The 15,472-nt window shown below is 40.9% G+C and overlaps 1 protein-coding gene across 2 annotated transcripts in view; it reads right to left on the bottom strand.

Annotated features, from left to right (window-relative positions):
• The window catches only part of LOC111574181 (nuclear receptor coactivator 3-like), a 68,692-nt gene that overhangs the window by 25,940 nt on the left and 27,280 nt on the right, over positions 1-15,472 (bottom strand). For both annotated transcript variants that reach the window (XM_023278618.3, XM_055013030.1), the window contains exon 2: positions 5,087-5,173. The gene's annotated coding sequence lies outside the window, so the exon portion shown is untranslated. The remainder of the gene's footprint in view (positions 1-5,086; positions 5,174-15,472) is intronic.

The raw sequence follows: 15,472 nt of genomic DNA, 5'->3' as shown, positions 1-15,472 counted from the left end.
TGAAAAGGGGCTTTATTCATGACACAAGAAGAAAAGCATCTTCCCTAGGCCATAAGTTCATTTCAGTCTACAGACTAAGTCATATAGTTTAAAATTTCTCACAGGCATTAATCACAGCCAAAGGCAATTGGGGGAAGCTGTTAATCAGGAGGGTTACTAAGCAGCAGAAACACAAATAGGAGCAGGGAGAAAAATTTAGCTCCCAGCTGGCTGAGCCGTCATGAGAGAGTCCTCTGTTGCACTGACAGTCACAGGTGAAAGCGTCCATGCAGGTAAGCTGCTCTGAACTCTGATACTAAGCTTGACCTGGTTCTCTACCCTGATCTTGACCTGAGTGATTTCAAGGGGTCACCGCCTTCACGCTGACAGTTGACCCACATATTTTCCAGGTCATTAGATGGGTGCAACGGGAGGGTCACTCGGGTCAACACTGCTGTGGTGAAGCTAAACTCTGAGTTCTGCTACAGGACGGTAGCCTGCCAGTGACCCTGGAGCCAAGAGCCCAGTGGGAGCACGGCTCACCAGGAACCACAGACTTTATGGCTTTATGGCAAAACCAGAGGAAGCAGGTCACCTCGTAAACTAGAAGCGTGCAATCCAGCCCCAGTAAAGTTCACATGCTACAGGACAGACGTCCGATGGCGAGCTGGGTAGGAAGAGATGTGATTCACACACAGATGTGCTGTTAAAATATCCTCCCAAACGTTGGACAGTCCTGAGGAACTGCACAGATTATTTAGTCTTAGCAGTCAGAAGAAGCACACTGACCGATGGGTAGGTTATGACCTCAGTGACATTGCTAGGCAACTGAAATCCCGTGAGAACCTGCTGCTGTACATTCTCATGTTTAAAGAGCAGAAATGAAGATTATTCAGCAAGAAACCTTGTTCTTTTATACTACAATCCATACAGCGAAGATGGAAAAATGTGGATAACATAGTGGAACGTAAACTCCAAACATATCAAGAGGAGAGAAAACTCCATAATCTTTACATAGGTGCTCAGCAGTTCTATTAACTGATGTAATACTTTTTCAGGCTCACTGAACATTGACTCAATTTTTTTTTTTGCTATTTCTTACTAAAAAAATCCTTATTTCTCTTGCTGGCAGCTGATTTTCCATACAAACATCAAGAAAATTTGAGGATAACTTACCAAATAAAATTAGGTTTCTATTCATTAATTGTTTTGGAGCAAATAAACTAGGATGCGCAGGGTCATCAGAAGGTGGTGGTGTACAAACGATCCATAAGGCCGTAATAAAGAGAGCAGAAAGAGAAAAGAAGACAGAAATAAAACACTGCTGTATACCAACTGCCAAATAACCTTGAAGAAGAAGAAGAAGAGAAAGATAACTCCAAGAAAATCTGGTGTGAAGTCTTCAGGAATTGTATTCAGTTAGGCAAAGTTGTAATAATTCTGTCATGTCAGCTGGTATTGGTCATGTTTCATGTTGTCCAGAAATGAAGACAGCAAAAGAAGCGGAAACAACCAGTCAATCATTTGAGTTGTTTACTATGTCAGAACTTTTCAGAAAAAGCATCTCCATCTCATGCCTCTTAACTCTTTTTCGTAAAAGTAAAAAACCACCTCAGGTGACTGTAGAAAGTGTACTGTGAAAGTCAAGAAGTTTTCCTGATTTTGTTACTACCAGCTACCGTTTCTGATGCAATACTTCAATTTACGCTGTGGAATATGCCACAGAAACATGGCAAATGTTGTACAGTATATATCACAATCATTCTAAATAATCTTAACTATGATGGGCAGAGAAATTAACACCACACTGAACAATTTTTTCTCTGGACTGCAAACATCAACCAATCAAACTCGCTTTCATCAGCCGTCAAACTTAAGTCAATGTCATAATTGGGTCACATGTCATAATATGTGTCCCAAAGTCCAAGTTTCTTCCTGTTTAGTCATAGTTTCTGTGTCAACACTGGCTATTATCACTGTGTGACTATTTTTTCCCCCTTTTACCTATTTTGTCCCACATTGCAAGAGGTAAAAACCATTTTCATAGATTAATCCATCATGATATGAATCTCTTCCACAACTTCTAATTCACAGTATTACATGATTTATGAAGCTAATTTAATTTTCTTTTAGGTGAGGAGGTGATACATTTATTTCGGTGATCTTAAAAAGGCAAACAAGACGTGTCTTTAATTTCTATCTGTGAACCTTTTCACTTTTTCGTGCTTCAGCCTTTACACTTATCTCCCGGCATTTAAATCTGAGTTGCACCCGACCTAATAAGACTGAGAAAGTGAGGTTATTCCACACAGGAGACCAAGATTTAAAGCTGCAATCAAATTAATTTTATGAGGTGCATGTCTGAAATAGACAGATTTCCTGACAGTGACCACAATCATGCTCTCCACAGGATGAAGCGTCCTCACTGTGGACACACCATAAGAGATGCAATGGGGTTTGAATGAATGTTGGTCTTCTGGTACGCCCGTGATAAATGTTTTATTTTAGCTCCTCTACTGATAACACCCAGAGGAACACAGTTGTCACAGTTTGTATAAATTGGATGCATGTGAACTTTCTATCTGTGTTTCACAGAGCTGAAAACTCTCAACCAAAGCTGGAGCAGCATTGGGAAACTTTACATGCCTGCTGCCATTCTGGACCTTAGGAAATGTATTTCATGGATACCAATCAGATATTTGTTTTCTGAAATTCAGCTTTAAGTATTTGGGATGAAGAAGAGAGTTTTGTGTGGATACGGTTAACATAGCCACTTAATTCTTGAAGTCTTCATGGTTTTTGCACTGAGGAGCCAAATTCCGGAAATAAGTATGTTTTTGTTGTGTTTCAGCGTAAACAATAAAAATGTGTGCAATACGATGTGGACCACTTCAGTATCACTGGTGAGTTCCACACATGAACACTACATGAGCAGAATTTAAAAAAAAAAAAGAACAAAAGCAAAAAATTCAGGTTTGGGGGAGACGGAAAACAAAGCGGAGAGACGACAGACCTCCCACGACAGTATGAGTCACAGTGGAGGGGAAAAAACAAAGCAACAAACAAGAATGAGTCGGAAAGAGTTACTGGGTTCCAGACGCTGAGCGAACAGGAAAAAATGAGCAACAACAAATACAGCCTTGATCGATGTTAATCTGCCTTGTACTTCATTTCTGTGCATAATAATTCCTGTCTGAACGTCTTGGGATTCCCCCTGACAGGATTCAGTCAATGTTAAAGCTTAAATTCAGGGTCCAGGTGAAACTTTTAGAGGTTGCTGTGCACAAGAGAGCATCAAGGTTGAGACAGAAAAATCTATTTAGAAGCTAGAAATGTGTCTAAAATAGTGTTGGGTTGAATATAGTTATTCACCATCATTCAAATGCTGGTTGCCAATAAACTTTCTATGGATGTTTTTCCATCCTTCCTTTATTGGGGGTGATAAGACCATGAAGGCAAGAGGTTTGGGCAGTGTGAGGACTGTTGTTAGCGGTGAGAGGGAGGAGCAGACAGGAAGGGAGAGCAGGGAGGGAGAGGGAAGGTGACAGAGTTAGAGGGGCTGGATGTTGCAAACAGCCTCCCCCTCCTGCCCACCGCGCTTTCATAAATCTCTGTTGGCAAAATAGAGGCACACGGCCCGGTCTGGCCATGTAAACCCACACTGGTGACAGGACGACAGCTGCAGCTGCTGTCACTATGAACCACCAGTCTATCCTAAAAAACATGGCTCCAGATCGATGCCTGATCAGATGCGAGTTCAGATTTGTGGATTTGAACTTTGTCTAACTCAGACGTAAGTTTAGCAAAGTTTTCCCAGCTTCCTATTGCAGCGTTTTCTTTAAATAATACCACTGGTTGTTAAGATTTCAGAGAGTTTTATTGACCTTGAATGCAACAACATAGCTGAGGTTGCATCTTTGATCAAGTCATTCAGGGATCTAAAAGTACAATATCAAAATACCATTAAAATTACAGCACAGTCTCTACCTGTTCATTATTTATGTGTTTCTTTATATATATATGTTTTTTATATATATATATATATATATATATATATATATATATATATATATATTTATATATTTCTTTATATATATATGTTTTTTAAATCTTTTATGTCTTATTATTATTGCACAGTCTTGAGGAACAGTCACTTTGCATTTCACTGGTTATACTGTATGAGTATGTGACCAATAGTGTCTTGAAGTATTAAATAAATGATATGAATCCAAAATATTGCAAAGAAACAGGAGGGTTTTCTGGATAAACTGCTTTAGGTTTATATTGTGTCAGTTTTGAATGTAGATTCAGGTCATCATTAACTGAACTTTATAATAAATCAAATGTAACTCTTGGACTGATGATTCAAAGCACCCCAACTGCCACTCACCTCACAAGTACTTTCTTACTGTGAACTTATTGTGGAAGAATCCTACAACCACCTGCCCCTCCTCATCTTCAAGCTCTGAGGTTTACCTCCTGTTCAGGACCAGTATCTCCCTCCCCATGAACAACTGGACTCTCCCTCTTCCTCCTTCTCTCACCCAGTCACTCCTACTATCTGTGCAAAGCCAGCACGTTTGCAGAAGCACGTATGTGAGAATGCACGTGAACGAAAGAGAGAATGTGGTTTGGTTAAGTCTGGGTGCGCTCATGTGGGAGTGTGTATATGTGTGTGTTGTTGTCGTCACCTGCAGACAGAGGTAAAAGATTAATGCTCTCTTTCAGCCTCTGTGGCAGGTAGAGCACAAAGAATAATTTGATTTCTCCTCCTGTCTCTCTGCTGTCTTCGCACTCTTCATTTTGTCATCTGCCTGAAAATCGTCCTCCCAATCGTCTTTGCTTCCCTCATCACCACCACCATCACCACCAGTCTTTTTTCAAAACTATTCTACCTTCCAAGATCCAAACCTCAAACACAAAAAAAAAAACCAACACCTCCATAAAACATTTGCTTCAGAAAACACACAGTATTCTCCGCATTTCAGTGCTCAGGTCAGGAGGATGTTGCAAGAGTGTGGCAACAACAAGAAACTGTCTCCTACAAACCGCTCAACCTAAACCCAGCAGGCCGTTACCATGCCAACCATACGGGATGTTAGCCCACCTTGCGACGGCGCCAAGACGATGGACGATCTGATGCCCCCTCCCCTCTCTCTGGGGGTGTGGTCCGATGTGGGCTGGTCAATGGAATCTAGAGGCAGAGAAAAAAAAACACACACCAAAAAAAAGTTTAGCAATCATCCTCAACAGTGCACGTTCATTATATTAATGAACAACAAGCAGCATTATTAATCAGCAGCCTGAAGACACATGCACAGGAAGCAGCATTAACAGCTTAATGAGGGATCCTGAGCCTTGCTATAAGCTTTTGTCTTCATTACGGGTGCACGCGTACAGAGCAAACACACTGCAGCTCCTGTGTATTTGCATTAACACACAGACCACTCCCACAGCCAAACCAAAAACACACACACACACAAAAAAGGGATGTTGAGACACAAGTTTTACAGGAAGCCAAATGGTTGAAACCTGAAAGTGACGCCAGCATGTGATCCACAATTCCGCTCTAACTATAAAAGGTAAAAGAAAGTGCTTCCACATCTCTTCCACTAAACGAGTGCAGCAGATCCATACGAGTGGATTTAAACGTCAAGCCTTTATTGGCAAATATCTCCTGTGCTGTACGGACTCAGCGCAAGACTGCAAAAACAGACTATTAGGCTAAATCACCGCTCTAATCCCAAAAGCACATAATAGGCTAATTTGTGTCCATTTAGATCCTGATAAGAAACAATGTGTGTGTGTGTGTGTGTGTGTGTGTGTGTGTGTATGCGTGTGTGTGTGTGTGTGTGTGTGTTTTGCCCACTCTGAATTGTTGCAGAAGCTCAAGCGTTCTGTCTGAACAATCACAAGAGAGTATCCCGTAGGGGTAAACAGTGCGTAACCATGGAGAATGCAGGGCGTTTCCATGACACCCTGTCATCAGTGAAGCTCGCCACCAGGATGTCTCATGTTCATCTGTCACTGTGCCTCGATGTATGTGCGTGTGTGTGTGTGTGTGTGTGTGTGTGTGTGTGTGTGTGTGTGTGTGTGTGTGTGTGTGTGAGATGGGAAGTAGGTTTACTTTCGTTTTTATGAAGTGGATGCTGAGAGCGTAGCGTCAGAGGGCATGTTTACAACTAGTTCGGCGTGAATGAAAGCGTGTGTTTGTTGGGCTGATCTCATGCCTAGCGTTGCCTGTGTTGTGTATCCTTACATGTGTGTTAGCACATGTCTGTATGCTGCTCACTGTCAGCGACCTGACCGCTGGCTGCACCCGTGATTGGGAGCAGATGGGGGCTGTCGGTGTGTATATGTGTGTGTTGCGAGGCAAGAGGAGGGGTGGGTGCTCTAGTTTAGGTGATGTATGGACTCTCACACACCAACAAAGACCCTCCTTCAACCGATGTGTTTCCTATTAATTGAAAGGGGAGAAAAATAGAGGCAGAGAATGACTGTTTAAGTAGGGAGAATTTATAGCTCAGTGATGACAAAGACTGACTATATTTTTTTGTGCAAAAGTTAAGAAAAAAGAGTGTGCTGTTCACAAGCGGGGACAAGAGGGCCTTCAGTGTGATCATTACTGCTCTTTGTACTCACTTTGACACAGCCATGAAAACCGGAGTGAATAAAATGGTAGTTAACGGCATGTGGCGCTGCTCATACCGGTGTAAAGCCTTGAATATAAAAGCGGTGTGAATGAGCTTAAGATGCCGAGTCAATGGAGAAATCTTAAGCTCGCAGTCGCAGAGGCCTTTCTACAGTCCGCTCTCCTCTGAACACGTGTCTGTTTATCTCCTCGCTCTCTTCAATTACTCATCACCAGAGAGCTAAACAAGCCTTCAACCTTGTACCGTATGAATGCGTGCTTGCTCGTCTTTCATCAATGCATTTGAGCAACACAATTAATATCTTACACGGCGGCATCTTCCTCTTGTTAAAGCAAAATCAGCTTAAAGATGCAATAAAGATGCAGCCAGAGTTCACGGTTTACTGTGCTTATACAGAGGCTGTTAACTTCACCAACTTGAACTGTGCAGTATATCATGAGCAGCAGAGAGGAGCTGATATTTACTGCACAGATACTATCTCCGCGACAAATCTGCATTTCAAAGCCGTGTATGCAGAAGGGACTGTCAGAGAAGCTGATTTAACTCAGCGGTCAGTTTGGTGTGACTTTTGAGATTTCTTCCTCTTTCTGTGTTACACTAATACTGTAGAACTCACGGATGATGAATCATTGTTTACTGGACCTCTTCTTTGTTCCTATATGTCGCCTTATGTTGCACTGAAACTCAAAGCTAGTGACAGTCAGATCTCTATTAAAATGGCTAATAATGTTTGAAAAATGTCAGAAATTCAGTCAAACCTGCAGTACATGTTGACTGAAAGAGAAAAATTCCTGAAACAATAGTTTAAAAATGCAACCTTATGTTGAATTAGTAGCTCTAATACGCTAATCAACCAATTCTGGGCAGCTGAGAAGAAGAAAGAAAAGTTTCCAGCGACTATGAATAGTGATCTACATCAAACTTTCCACCGCTGATGTTAGTGGCCCTCAAACTGAAAATCAACATACAGTACACATCAGTGCTGTATGATTATTGCTCTGTCACTGAGCCATTGTGTTGTGTCTCTCTTTTAATCCAGACTTACCAGAAAGACAACATGAAATAACAGACACTTTCTCAGTTTGTGTTTTAGTGACGACCATAAAACTGCACGCAGCCAACAAACAGCCCTGATAAGCTCAAGATGGTAAAACCGCACACACGTCTCCATCTGTCACCTTCAGCTGAACCAGGAAGAAAACTGAGAGTCACGTTGCTGTGCGAGAGACATTTTCCTCTTGCCAACAAAGTCCACTACAATCTGGATTCTGTGAGGCCAATCAGTCAGTGTGTGATCTTTGTGAAGTAGATCTGAGGCCAGCAGACTGTTAACGAAAAAAAAACATCTATTGTGGATAATGGAGCTTCTGATGGGGTTTTAAATCTCAGACAATATTCTAAACAGGCCCATGAAAAACATGCCCAAACCCAAAGTTTAAAAAAATCTTGAAGAAACTACTCAGACCTATTAAGATCCAAGAAATACTAACAAAAACACCATCCATACTTTGGCAACAGCACAGGACCATACCTGGACCCCTTTAGAATCAGGATACATAGGTGCTTAGGAAAAAAAACGTCCTTACATTCTGAAATCCATCCATTTACTTCTGCTTAGCCGGGATTGTTTTTCAGGCTAAGCAGGGTCTTCCAGATGTGCCTCTCACAGCAGTGTTTTTCAGCTTCTCCTGAGGGATCCAAAGGTTCACAGGCAAAATGAGACTTGTAGTTCCCTTAAGTTAGTTCTGGGTCGACCCTGAGGTCTCCTCCCAGTTGAATAAGCCTGGAAAACCTCCAAAAGAAGTCTCCCAGGAGGCATCCTAATCAGACGCCCAAACCAAATTGGCTGGTTTCTTTCGACATGAAGGAGCAACAACTCTACTCCCTCAGGATGTCAAAGCTCCTCACCCTTTCTCCAAGGCTGAGCCCAACTACCCTATAGAGGAAACTCAATTTGGCGATTTCATCCTTTCGGTCATTCATGACCATAGGTGAGGCTTGGAATTTAGACTGACCCGTAAATTGAGAACTTTGCCTTCTGAATCAGCTGCTTCTTCACTACGATGCTCCAGTACAGCACCCACATTACTGCTGATGCTGCACCAATCAGTCGGTCCATCTAATGCTCCATTTTCACTTCACTTGTGAACAAGATCCTGAGATACTTAAACTCCTCCACTTAAGGCGGCAGCTAATCCCCAACTCAGAGAGAGCAATCCACCAGTTTCCACCAGAATACCACAGCCTCCGATTTGGAGATGCTGGCTCTCATCCCAGCTGCAAACCACCCCAGAGCTCACCAAGGCCACAGTCTGATGAAACCAACAGAACCACGTCATCTGAAGACAAACTGGAGAACCGACTATGAGGTTCCCAGATGGGACACTCCCCATGAATATCTCAAACAGGATCAGAGACCAAAGGACATCGCTGGAAGAGTCCATCACCCACCAAAAGCATGTTTCTTCCAGGGTGCTGGAGAGAAGGTTCTGACTAACCATCAAACTTCAGATTCAGGAGAAACATTCTAACAATGGAAGAGAAAATTCCACATTTTGATGCTTTGATCTCAAGGTAAATAGCTGACGTTGAAATTCATGCTACGAGATTTTCTTCATAGCAGTGTGTTTGGACGACGCTGCATTACAATTTCACTAGAGCCAACTGCATTCAATGAAAGCATCATCATGTCAATGGATAAACCTCATTTGAACTAATCAGAGCTTGTCATTTTTTTGATGCAGGGCTTATACCAGTTTCTGAAACATAACTCAAAGGTTTTCCAAAAAAGAGAACAACAAAGGTAGGGTAAAAAAAATGTAGTTGGCCAGTTGTGAAAAAAAAACAACTTTACTAAGAGAGGTTAAGCAAGACTTAAGAAAAATCTTCCTGCGGCGCTAAAGCCAGCCTTTGCACAAAACTATGATCAAAACCTAATGCAGCAACGCTAGGCCTTAAGGCTCAATAACATTTTACTGAGTTTGAATCCAGTATGAAATCTTCTTACTGAAGCCCAATCCTTTCCAATCTCTTATCAAATCTGATTAAGTTTAGCTCCAAACATATGCAATTAAGTGAAGTTGTAAATACCTAAAACTTAAAGATTTACATTAAATCACCCTCTTTTAGATTGAGCAGATGGTTACAGTGCTGCGTGTCTAGTTAACTCTCTGAACCATAAAAAATAACATACACGAGCTTGAAAGACATGCTATCTTTTCTAATGCAAAAATTAGACTATAAGAGCAACAAGCTATAAAAACAGGAACAATTATCTGACTTTCAACTTTCTGACAGTCTTTGAACTAATCACGTGTGGCTATGTCAGAAAAATGTATCAGAGCTCAGCTTAAGATCGTGATATTTCATCAAAATCACTTCATCCTACATGTCATTGAAAATTTGGTAATAATAAGCCAAATCAGATTCTGTAAAAACAACTAAAAATACTGCACTCTTCTGCACAAACAAGAAGCCATCAGTGACTCAGCCAACAGTCACATGGAAAAATTCTGCTACTTTTCGGCTGAACTGCAAGTTGTGTTTACACAGAGCAAATGGGAGGCTTGAATGGTATTAGTGTAGATGTGAAAAAACAAATACTGAGTCAATTTATTGTTGTCTGATTTTTACAAAATCAATGGTAAGGCTATGAAGAAACATTATCTGAATGTTTTGTCCATTGCCAGATACTAGTAACAAGTAAAGGGGAGAGGTAAAATATACTTTGAGAAATTTCTCGATATCTAAGGCTAGAGAATCTGTTTTTGGAAACTGAGTCACAGGTGAGTCTTTAGCAGACCCTTAAAAACATTCATGTCCAGCCAAAAAGGATCTTTACGAAACATCTCCAGGCGCCTGATAGAGACAGAGGAAATTCAGGCAGAGTTGTTTCTTTGAGCTTTATTCTCCTCCCTCACTTCAACCCATCTTACTTTTTCATGACACGATTTTTCTCTCTGTGTCTATCTTCTGTAATGGCTGTGAAGGAAATTGTGCGCACTCGTCAGCATACACAACAGCGATGCATAAAAGTACATTGTGTGAAAGTGTGTGTGTGTGTGTGTGTGTGTGTGTGTGTGTGTGTGTGTGGGGTTGTACTCTGGGTGACTTTAGTTTTGCTTCGCCCAGTCCCCCTCCAACAAACCCGGCACTCACACTGGAGCAAAATACGAGCCAAGCCACATCTTGGCACCTTGCCTACTCTTAAACAAATCAGACCACAGAGGCTAATAAAAAACTCTGAGTCCAAAGCTCGCCTCCACAGACGAGGGGGTACCAAAGAGGGGAGCCATTCTCGGCTAAAAACGAACGCTGCTATTCACCTCGAACAAAAAGTGTCAGTCTCTCCACTGTCCCCATCATCCACACCCCTTTTCTCACTGTTGTTAAATGGCGCTTTGGTGCTATATTGTTCTTAACTAGCCTCGCTAACAGAAACACTCACTGGAAACAAATTGCTCCTTAGTTCAGCGACAAAGTGAGAGTGAACTTTCCATCTTTAGACCAATTACTGCTATCATAGCACAGAGCCCGCCGCTTCAAACTTCACACTTCACAGAGGGATAAGAGGGGGTGGAGGATGAAGAAAAGCAGAGGAAAAGCATCTGGCTCAGGGCAGAAATAGGCCAAGCAGGTCTAAAACTAAAACTCATCCAGCCATCCAGGGTGTGTCTGCTGTAGGCTGCCTTCAAACATGCATTTACATATTCAAAAAAAGAAACAGGCGTCTGCATGAGTCATCCTTTCCAAGAAGGTAGAGAAAACCCAACTCACAGCTCAGTGTGCCGTGTTACAGTGTGAAGCGTTAAACATTTAATTAACCCTAACACTAATAATTAATCAGCTGTTAGACAGCTAAATGAACTCACAAGACGGATAAACTATTGTAAAGAAACAACTGTAAAAAGAATGAAAGAAAAATGATTGGATCAGGTTCTTGTAATAGCTCAAGGCCACTTTAAAATGACTTTACGGTGCAACATCTGTTTTGAGTACAGGCTGACACTCCGTGTAATAAAAAATGCAATTTTCTTCTCTTAGAATTTACTGGGTATAAATACCGTAAGACCATGTTTGAAGATGAAAAAAATCAGGGGATCACTTCACTCACGCATCACTAATCCTGAGCTGCTTTATTTCTGTTATTTCTGCTGATGAACTTAGTTGTCTGCGACTGAACAGCATCAACTGAGAAAACTGAGTCTTTGGTTTTGTTTGCCAAAGTCTTCTTTATCCCTGTCAGTTCCAAAAAATACAGAAATAATAAAGGTGCAGTTCGGCTAACACTGGAGCTGCTATGTTCGTTTACAACATTTAGCACAGCAGTAGGAGTTAAACAGTGTTAGTCAGGCAACTTCTTTAGTCCCGACTAAAATTTTAACATAACTATTTGAAGGTTTCCTTGAAATTGTGTGTCAATATCTGTTAATATTCGATCCTTTCAAGATAAACTGTCACAGCATTGTCAGACCTTTAGTGCTTTCGTTTATGAGCAAATATTTTCAAAACTAATGACATTCCCATCAGCCTCAGCTGCTTTCTGTGCTAATTGGCAAATGTTAGAATACTAATATGCTAAACTAAGACTGAAAACAACCCCTTGCTAATTAACATAATCATGTTAGCATTGTCACAGTCAGCATGTTCACGTGGTGAAATTAGCATTTAGCTCAAATTGTTATCGCTTTATCAACACACAGTTGATGGGCTGGTTTGGAGTCGGTACCTAAACTGAAACCGACATTCAGTCAGAAAAACTGGTTCAAGAGTAGCAAAAAAAAAAAAAAAAAACTTTGCTGATATAGAACAAGAAGTGCTTTCGTCAACAATATTTAAAGTGTGTTGTGGCGCGTGGGAAAGACATTGTGTCTCTTTGAACTGTCATTCTTGACAGAAACTTAGAGAAAGTCTCATAATGAAACTGATGTTTGAGCAGATGTATACACTGACGTAAAGGCTCTACTGTGAGTCTCTAGCCAGTGAAAAAGTCAAGATACGCATGTTGAACCAAAAGCGAACTGGGACTAACACACATGAAAAGTGTCTTAAAGCATGTGCATGTGGCATACATGTTTGTGCTTGTGTGGCAAGTGTTCATGAGAATTTTAGATTAGAAAAAGACACACAATCAAGGGTGAAAAGTGACTTGAATGGGAGTTAAAGTAACTACAAACTTAAAAAATTTAGTTGTAAGATTCAGCAACAGCTCCATTTTTTTTTCCTTTCAGTTAGCGACCATGTGTCAGTGCTATAATATATTCTGAGGTGTCCAGAAACGGAAATAAAGAACTCGCAGGAGGAAACACCACCCTGCTTTGCATCACAGAGTTCTTCAGCTTCACTTTCTTCTTTATTTTCGTGTGTTAGGTTATGCTGTCATGCTACTGCTGACATATACAGATGGCTGACAAATTAAATCAACATGAAGTCTCCAAAAGTCACCAGAGCAGCGTTAGTGTTGAATGGAAGCATCTGTGTTTCCACATTCATCAGGTCAGAGTTTTCCCTTTAATATGTCACACAGTACTATATCGCTTATTTTTCTTTGTCAAAATTACATGAACCTATAATAAAAGTGCACAAGTTGCTCTCAGTTTTAGTAGCTGACGTTGTGTTTGTGTGTAGATCTAAGTTACCTGCAAGAACGTGAGCTGCACAGTATCACCGTAAATCAGAGTTGACAGAGATCATTAAAAAGCGTCGCAGAACTGTAATCTTGCATTTCAATCAAAGCCTGACAAGCATAACAGTGCTTGTTGTTAACAGCAGCTCCGGCTATTTCTTTTGAGCCATGTGCTCCACATGTGTGCAGAGAGGAGCCGCTTTATGAAAGTATGGATGCATTCTTGTGCGTCTGCAGCCGACAAACAGCCCTGATAAGATAAAGACAGGAAAACTCCAGTGTCCTCATTTAGTCACCTTCAGCTGAACTGGAAGGAAAACTCCACGCAACTTTGTAAATGTGTGTTATGAGGATATGTAATTTAGAGTTTGACACACAACAGTTGAACATGGCTGCATAGTCAAACACGGAACAAGGTGAAATAAAACGCCTCATTGGAAGCCATCAATTATGCAGGGGCAGTGCATTATCATAACACAGAGGACCATTTCTGTGAGTTAATTAGCAATGAACCAAGAGGCATGGCTGTCATATCTAAGAGCGATGAATGACTGCAGCTTGGGTAAAATACCTGAAAACATTCTAGTCATCACAGAGCGTAAATTACCTGGTTACAGACTTCATGGGGTAGACAAAGAAAAAAAACAGTTGTCACCTGCTTTCAGTTAACTACTGTGAAAAGAATTTAAAATGAGGTGGGAAAAAAATTAGACCTCTCAGTGATATTGTTGTATGGATTCATTCTAATTAGCAGAACGGGTCTATCAACAAGACACTCCCCTCCTTCTCCAAACACACCCTTGATTGTTAATCTGCTGCCATGGCAACTATCCTCCTCTGGTTTCCATCCATTGCAAGAAATTTACTATTGTGACACACAGTTGCCAGTTTGGTCATCCAATAAGTAAAGGTTCAACAGAAACTGAACAATATAACATTGATAAAGACTTAAATATAAGAATGAAACATTTTTCAGAAATACATTACAATACAGTATTAAACCAGTCGACTGTTCCGTCTTGGGGTTTTTTGTATTCAAATTTCCCACCGACAGGACCAAGGTGCTGTTCAGCGTCTTCTATTTTGAGTTGCTTGGTTCTGTCACTACCGGATCAACTGCCCATATGTGCGACGGCATGCGTGATGGTGGTTCTACTTGAACAAACTGCCTGAAATGCGTTGCCAGAGACGTTTCAGAGATTTTGAGTGATTCTGTGCTGCAGATGGCTTAATTGCGTGAAAATTTTTAATCATATTAATCATGATGATGGATTAATCCGTGTTACCGCGTTCATTTTGACAGCCCTAATAATTACAATTTAAAAAAAATATATATATATATAATCTCTGAGCAGTGTTTTGTCTATTTGCAGAGCAATTTGCCCCAACTGGAGTCTCCAGCATTCAGCCGCAGCGTAAATGGAAGAAAACCGGACAGTTTACATCTGTGCTAACTTGCACTCGCTGACTTCTCCTCTCAGTTTTGCTTTCTGGGCTCCTGACGCTGCTGCTGGTGATCAGATAGGCATCTCTGCCTCTGCTACAATTAATACTTCCTGCATGGCTGACACCACAGACAAATGGGTCTATAAGATAATGTTTGGCTTTTCATCGGAAAGGATTGAGATTCATACTTTTGACATTTACATAATCCAAATATTTTACCCCGTAAAACCAAAATAAAGGGAGCTGGTATTATCTCATCATCCTGTCTTCTTGTTTTGAGAAGGTTTTAAAGAGCATTTTAGAGTAGCTGTAAAACTCATGCACTCTTAAAACACTTCAGGCAAAAGGACAGATCATAAAATTGGTAGTGGTATCAACAGTTTTAATGTGCAGCTCAGCACAGACATCTTTCACTGTGAAGCAGTGTCCTGGGATAAACTTGTGTCTGAGGCCGGTGTGAACCCATTTTGGAATCCTGAACTCAGACTAACCCAAGTCTGGATGCTGCCCTGCTTCACTATGAAATAAATATCTCTTTCTATGACAACTACGGCATTATTTCATTGTTACAGCTGATTTACAGAATTACTGCTGAATCTCCAGTGACAAACCCTAAAGATGAAACCCATTTAGAATGATCTTTGTTGTACAGTTCTTACATTTTCTGTCAAGCAAGGACACATACTTGTGCTATGATAGAAAGTAATAGAGTGCATTTAATTCAGTATTCTACTTTAACAACAGAGGTACTTTGCTTTACTCTGCTACA

The sequence above is a fragment of the Amphiprion ocellaris genome, chromosome 8 (genome assembly GCF_022539595.1).
Source record: "Amphiprion ocellaris isolate individual 3 ecotype Okinawa chromosome 8, ASM2253959v1, whole genome shotgun sequence".
Taxonomy (NCBI): Eukaryota; Metazoa; Chordata; class Actinopteri; family Pomacentridae; genus Amphiprion; species Amphiprion ocellaris.
The sequence above is the reverse complement of the archived record's forward strand: the minus strand, read 5'-3'. Positions and strand labels throughout refer to the sequence as shown.